Source organism: Psammomys obesus, unplaced genomic scaffold (assembly GCF_907164565.1).
Source record: "Psammomys obesus unplaced genomic scaffold, mPsaObe1.curated_primary_1811, whole genome shotgun sequence".
Taxonomy (NCBI): domain Eukaryota; kingdom Metazoa; phylum Chordata; class Mammalia; order Rodentia; family Muridae; genus Psammomys; species Psammomys obesus.
In genome coordinates, this window is record NW_026585643.1 from 1,902,165 (window position 1) to 1,910,003 (window position 7,839).

The window sequence follows — 7,839 nt, forward strand, 5'->3', positions numbered from 1 at the left end:
TGTGTGTGTGTGTGTGTGTGTGTGTGTGTGTGTGTGTGTGTGTGTGTACACGTACACTCGGGACACCCCAAGACCAAGTTCTGTGTGTGTGTGTGTGTGTGTGTGTGTGTGTACGTACACTCGGGACACCCCAAGACCAAGTTCTCAGCACAGTGCCCAGAGAGGACAAAGAATTACCTCTGGATAGAAAGGTAATAGAAGTAGCCCATAGGAAAATAGTGGTTTATAAAAATAAAGGAGGAAAGCCCGTGTTAGGATGAGATGTTTAATCTTAATTGGGCATGTTAATTAGGTGAGCCAAAGGAAACTTTTGATTGCTGGACTTTTAATACTTTGATAGCTGGACGTTGGGGTCAGCCTCAGGAGGAAGAAGTGGCCAAATAAGGGAATGGACCTTGGTGGGTAGCTTTAAGAACGCAATCTAACGGTTTTTAGCAAGGCAGGTGGAATGGGGAAAAAGAGCAAGGCCTCTCAGAGCCATGTTTGCCATGCTCAGGCTGGCTAGAGACCCCTCACAGCCTAGTTTAAGAAGATTCTCCAGCAACCTGATAATGCCGAGTCCTGGCTGTCAGAAATTCTCAGCAGCTTCCTTCCTGTTCTTGATTTCATCCAAGTTCATGGTTACTATCCAGAAGGTGATGGCTCCCAAATCCAGCACAGATGTCCACAAGTATAATGATAATCACAATAATAATTATATATATGTATATATATGTATTGACATAGTCAAAATCCAGGGGCAGTGGTGGTGCTTCTCAGGGGTGGACACAGGAGGTTCCAGAGGCCAGTTTAGGTAATAGTGAGATTTCTAATTTTTAAAAAAATGAGTATTGCCGGTAGATTTCAGTGAGTTCAAGGCAAGCCTGGTCTTCAGAGTGAGTTCCAGGACAGCCAAGGCTACACAGAGAAACCCTGTCTCAAAAATAAAATAAAATAAAAAATTAAATTGACTATATATGGGTAGTGGTGGCTCACATTTTTAATTCCAGGACTTGGGAGGCAGAAGCAGGCAGATCTCTGAGTTCAAGGCCAGCCTGGTTTACAGAGCCAGTCCTAGGACAGCCAGGACCACACAGAGAAGCCCTGTCTCAAAAAAACCAGAAAAAAATTACAAAAGGAAAAAATTAGTATCACCTATAAGTCCCAGAGATATTTCAAACTATAAAAGTCTTGTCTGTCCTACCTGAATGCTTGCTTTATTTTCATGGTTGTACTGAATGGCACTGTTCTCTCACTGCTTTTTAGTCTCCTTTTATTATCCTCACCATTCCGGTTGTCACTAAGCCTGTTGAAATGTTCTTCATCCCGGCTATGTCCCTTCTACCATCAGTTTATCTGTGTGCTCTGGAAACATATTTAAAGCACTCAGTATATAACCAGTCTTTTTCTAGGGCCTCTAACATATTTTAGAGGAAAAAAGATGCTTTTCTTGGCCTTGTGTACTTCAGTCCCAGCAGGGAAAACATATAAGTTACTTTGCTCCTGGCACTGTGATGGGAGCTCTGTAAATGTTATACATGAGAACATGAGAACACACAGGCACAGAGGACCACATGTGGAGGCAGAAGCAGAGTGATTAAAAACATACCTCAGCCTAACACGGTAGCTCACACTTCTAATCCCAGCACTTGGGGGGCTGAGGAAGGAGGGTTCAATGTTTGAAGCCAGCCTGTGCTATGTAGGGAGACAGTGTTTCAAAATGGAAAAAGAAAAAAGCTGGCTGTTTGGAGAACACCTGTATCCCCAATACTTGGAAGAGAGAAAGAATCTCAAGTTTGAGGCCAGCTTGGGTTAGAAAAGGAGTTTCAGGTTAGTTTCTGTTATCTAGTCTCAAAAAACCCAGTAACAGAAGGAAAATTTTATCCGGATGCTTGTGTTGAGGTTAAGATTAAATATAAACTATGTGAAGTGCTTTGAATAATGACTATACTGAATAAATACTTAGTAAATGATAATATAGCAAGGATAATAGAGTTATAGTCATTATTTTTAATTTCCTGACAAACATGCAAGAAACTGAGGTCCAAAAAGATTAATAGTTTGCTGAGGGCCACCCATGTAGTAAGCAGCCAGATAAGACTCAGACACGATTCTGGTCTAGTCTCACTTCTTCATCCATTTTCTGTGGTTGCTGTTTGTTTGGCTACTTTCAGATCTTGTTTCTTGTCTGGAGGTACTCAGACATCCAACCAGATACCAGGAATATGGATGCCAACCTGTGAAGGTTTGCCAAGCACAGCGTTACATCATAGTCACTAAGGGAGGAGGAAGGGGGTGGATGAAGGTTGAGGTAAGCACGAAAGACTGTTTAATAATTAGCGATCTTGAAACTGGGAAAGCTGAGTCAGGCAGACTTGAGAGGAAGTGAGTCTTGTGAAAATCATCTGCATTCAAAAGGGTGGGGCCTGTGTTTTGGAAAGAAAAGGCAGGAAGGGCATTTCAGACATGCGTGACGTGCAGATTGGGGGTGAGAAAACCAAACAGACTGAGCTGGCTGGCAGAGAGAAGCCAAGCCAGGTGCCCTCACAGATAAGAATAAAAGAATTGATAAGCCTCTTCATGGTAAGAGGAGTTGTCATGAGTTATATCTGGCCTTCTCTGTGAGGTAGTGGGAAGCAGGCAGCTGTGCTCTGATACGTGAAGAGATTTTTCTGCTTGTTGTGAAAGCAAAGATTTCAGTAGAGACTAGTCAGCTTGCTTAAAGCACTGTGGACGTAACTAGGTATCATCACCCATATCGCACAATGAGGATAAGGGGGCGGAGAGCATTGGCACACACAGTGCTTCCAGGACCCTGAGCAGTCAGAGACCAAATATGGTTGGGAAGGAAGGTAGGAAGGAAGAAGGGGAAAGAGGGAGGGAAGGAGGAAGGGAGTGAGGAAAATGAGCCATAGTCAGAGCTGGCTGGCAGCCATGCTCCAGAGGTTGGGGGAGTAAGAGGCAGGCCCTGGAGCTGGGGTGCTCTGTAACGTGAGGCAGTGTTTCATCATCTGATCTTCAGCATCAGGCCCAGGCTGCCACAGGCTCCGGGGATCCAGTGCTGAACCAAAAAACCCACCATTTCTGCCTTTTTAGAGGTTTCGGTTAGTGCGGCGCTGTGTAACAGAACCCCCTGTGATGGCGTGAGGTGGACACACCTCTATTCCCAGCATTCAGGAAGCTCAGGCAGGTGGAGCTTTATGAGTTTGAGGCCTGGTTTATTCAGTGAGTTCCAGGCCACCCAAGGCTACATAGTGAGACTATATTTAAAAAACAAAACAAAACCCCCAAACAAACAAAAAGAGACAGGGTCTTTCACCCTGGAGCTTGCCACTTTGGCTAGCTGTCACTACTCCTTCACCCTCATTACCAAGGTTACAGATGAATCCAGGCTTTTTACGTGGCTTTTACGTGATCGGAACTTAGGTTTTGACACTTGGATTGCAAGTACTTCAGCCACTGAGCCATCACCCTAGCCTGCAATCTCCCACCTCTCTTTCCTTTTCAGCACTGGAGACCGTAATGCCTTGTGGATGCTAAGCAAACAGTACCAATGAACTATGCCCTTAGCCCACCATGTCCTTAACCCTCCGAGTTTCTTGACAGTGAAAAATGTTCAATATCGGCATTGTCCAATATAAGTTGCCTTAGTCCCATGTTGAAACGTGGCTAATATGATTGAAGAATTGAATCATTTTCTTCCTTCCTCCTTCCCTCCCTTCCTCCCTCCCTCCCTCCCTCCCTCCCTCCCTCCCTCCCTTCCTTCCTTCCTTCCTTCCTTCCTTCCTTCCTTCCTTCCTTCCTTCCTTTTATTTGTGTAATGTTTGATGTCCTGAAACTTGCTCTGTAGACCAGACTGGCCTCAGAGATCCCCCTATCTCTGCCTCCTGAGTACTGGGATTAAAGTCATGCGCTACCACTGCCTGGCTGAGTTGTCAGTTTCTTAAAAATTTGATTAAATTTAAATAGCCACTGAAAGGTCTTGGCAAGAATTGAATTGGCCAGATCTCTTGAGTGAGTCTTGAGGTAGAGTGGGACAGGAGCCCCTGGGAGCCTACTGAAGGGACACCTCAGTGTAACTCTCCTGGCAGGAAAGGAGACATATTACTTGTTGCTTTAATTGGTATACCGAAATAGTATACGGTGACTGAGCATAGTTTCTTGGCATAGCCAGAGTCCAGGCTTTGAACATAAAAATTCTATTAGTGTTTCCTGTACTCAGGTTAAGCTAAAAGCACTTGCTATAGACCTCATTGTTAATATGTAATAATGTTCCCCCCAACCCCGAACTTCTGGAGTTTTTTTTTTTTTTATTCTTCCTACAATTGTTAAGGAAGAATAATATACATGTATCTTAAGAATACACACATGCTGTGGTTTCAGAACTGATCCTCCTATTTTGAAATTCTGCCAGCCACACAGGAGAGATTGGATTAGAGAGGAACTACAAAGATAGGGAGCAGGGGAAGTGATTAGAAATCTTCCTCGGTGGTATACAGACAGAACATGTCAGCCAGAGCCATGGAGGTAGGTGAGAAGGACTAGAAGTCAGACCGGTTCCTTGGTAGGCAGACAGATGGCAAGAGGAGCTATGACCAGGTAGTAATGATGGTGAACTTCCAAGACGGCTGGCTTCTCCTTCACCCTCCTCTCCTGAGACAAAACCCTGGCAACGTAAAACAAAGGCCCGGTGTGCTTTCCCAGCAGTACGGCTCTCTGCCTGTGGGACAACCTGACAAGATCAAGGCCAGACAAGGATGCATTCGCTCTGAATCTGTGGACCTATTGGCTCCCCTGGTTTTACTCAAACTGATCAACCTTAGACTGGGTGGGGAAGACCCTTCCTCAAAGGCCCTTAAGATGCCCAGATTGTAAACAGTCTCTGTGTGTTCCTGCAATATGTGTGTCATCACCCCTAGTGAAGAGCCTTTCTTTACTGGCTGGTTCAGCCTCCTGTCTGCTGCACTGGAGATTTCCCCTGCTGCTACCTGTTGTGTTCAATATTTTTCTTGCCTTTTGATTGATTCTTTAGCTGGCGGAGAAAACGGATCCAATGACTAAGCCTAGGTGGTAGCAGGCGTGCTTCAAAGGTGGGCAAGGCAAAACAAGCAGGATTGCGAGTAGACGGGATCCGGCTACTCTGACAAAGACTTGTTAGAGCAGCAGTTTAGAAAGGAGAGACTTGAGAACTGATGGTTCCCACAGAGCTGTTGGAATGTGGTAGGGAGATGAAGGGAGGGTGTTATGAGAAGAGAAAGGGCCATTTCTACCCTGTTGGGTTTGATGTGGGGGTGCCCCGAGGCAGCAAGAGACAGTTGCCTGAAGAGAGGTCAAAGCAGAAGAGGTCAGCGTGGGTGTCAGGCATGTGCACATAGTAATTACACGGTGGCAGGGAATGTGCCATCCGGGGAGAAGGAAGATGAGGGAACCCACAAACAAGCTTTGGTAGAGTCATGGTTAGGTCAGGGCTGGGAGTGCTGGATGGAGCAGCCTCAGCGGGGAAGCAGAGAGAGAGAAGTGGACAGTGGAAAGAGAAAGAGAGCGTCTGTGTTCCCAAAGCCATGATTCACAGGCCATAATTGTGGCTGGGTGCTGTATAGCCAGTGGGGCAAGAAGGCAGATGCTGGTGTCCCGGCTATCAGATTCCAGACTGTCAGATTCCAGAACACCTGTCCTTGCAAACTGAATTCTGCCAAACAAACTAAGGCAGGAAATGTGGGAGGAAGTAAGGAAGGATGTGTTGGAGGTTTCCGGGTGTGATAGAGAGTGGCTTCCTGTTTCCCAGGGAAGGAGAAGAAAGCAGAAACTGGCCTGATGTTGCTCAGCAGGTCTCAAGTGCTTAGACATTTGTGTAAGTCGGAATCAGGTGTTGGGAGGTGTGAGGCCAAGTCATAGGAAAGGAAATGGAAGACCCGAGAAGGGCACTTGCCTTCCCCAGTGCTAGAAGAGCTGGAGTGTTCTTGGGCACTTCTGTGACTGTGATCTGCCTTTGCTTCCAGCTCAAAGCCTTCCTTTTCTGATCCTGGCCTCTACTGAGCAAGATGTCAGAGGGGGAGGGTCCGGTGAGTCCCCATCAGCCAAAAGATACTCAGGGAAGAAAACTGTGCACCCTGTGGCTGGAGGCGGGGGCCAGAGTTGGAGTCAGGTTTCTGAATGTCAGTGCTTTTGTAGCCATCAGCAATATATGAGCATGCCTTAGACTCAAGATGGTGAACTGGGGATTGTAGTAAATACAGCCACACTGGCCGGGTATCAAGCCCCAGATAACACTAACTAGTATCTTCGAAAGTTTTTGTGGCAGGCCCCTAGTGATGGTATTTTTTCAATGATGGATAAATAGAAGATTATGGGATGGCTAGTTTGTAGGGATGGATTTGAGAGACCTAATAAGTTCAAAGTCAGGTTCTTTGGTTCTCAAATAGTGTTGTGTGTAAGAGTGAAAATGTGGGAAGTGGACTAACAGGAGGATGAAAGGATGGGGATTCTGGCTCACTCTGAAGTGGTAAGGGCAGATGCTGGGCTTTGCTTAGGAGAGCACAGGTTCTAAAGGGGCTGTAGTGCCCAGGGAGGGGAGGTTCCTAGGCCCTGGGCTATTGTGGTTAGGTCCAGGTCCGAGTATGTGGTCCATTTTAAGAAGCACAGAGACAAACTATTCAGGAGGGAGAAATCAGGATGATGACGAGAGCCCAGGATGACCAGGGGGGCTGAACTGGAAAAAAAGATAAGGTAAGTTTTCAAAATCTTAGAATAGAAGCTACATCGATATTCATTCTCTCCGTCTGTTTCTCCCCCCCCCCCCCACACACACACCGTGTGTGTCTATGTGCTGAATGCCAGAGGTGTGTTGAATCCCTGGAGCTGGAGTTACGGGTAGCTGTGAGCTGCTTAGTGTGCACGCTAATAACTGAATTCTGGGCCTCTGCAAGAGCAGTGTGCATTCTTAACTGCTGAGCCACCTCTCCAGCTCAATCCTGTATCTTTTGAGCAAAAAAAAAAAAAAAAAAAAAAAAAAAAACAACAAAGACCAGTGAATGCACAGACTTATTGTGAAGGACTTTCTAATCATCTGAGCTGGCCAAAGGTGGCATGAGCCTCAGTGAATGGTGATAAATACACTGGCTCATGAGATAATGAAGCATGCGTTACTCAGCCAATTTGAAAAAAAGGTATTAGAGCTGGGCAGTGGTGGTGCACACCTTTAATCCCAGCACTCAGAAGGCACAGGCAAACAGATCTCTTGAGTTCAAGGCCAACCTGGACTACAGAGTGAGTTCTATGACTGCTAGGGCTACACAGAGAAACCATGTATGGGAAGGAAAAAAGTGATAGAAGACATTCAAGGACAATTGTTTCTTCTCCTGAACTTTCCAAGATTCTGATCGCTGAGATGGACAAAGGGAACAAATGACTCAGCGTTCAAGAATGTCCTTACTTTACTCATTCCATCAGGGTCCTAAGGTTCTTTGAGTACGTGGATTCTTTCTAGCCTCCTGATACCCCAGTTCCTTCTGAGTCAGCCTGGCAAAATCTCTTGTGGTCAGTGGTGTTACTCAGTGCACACAGTACACATCCTGGCTAGGGAAGGAGAGGGAACAGGCTAGCCAGTGAATAAGAGGGCATAGCCCAAGGGCTGGGCCGAAAAGCCGAAAGGATGCTACAGGGAAAGTCCCTGTGGCAGAGAGTCCTCTTTCACCTAGGAAGTGGCAGGTGCTGACTCAGGTTGGTTTCTTTGAGGAAGAAGTCAAGGAAAAGCAACCAGGAAATAAGAACGGAAAGCTCAAAAGACCCCTTGAGTCTCTGCGAGGGGAGCTCTGCATTGTGGTTGGTGAAGCTGATGACTTGGCTTAAAATTGGACTGAA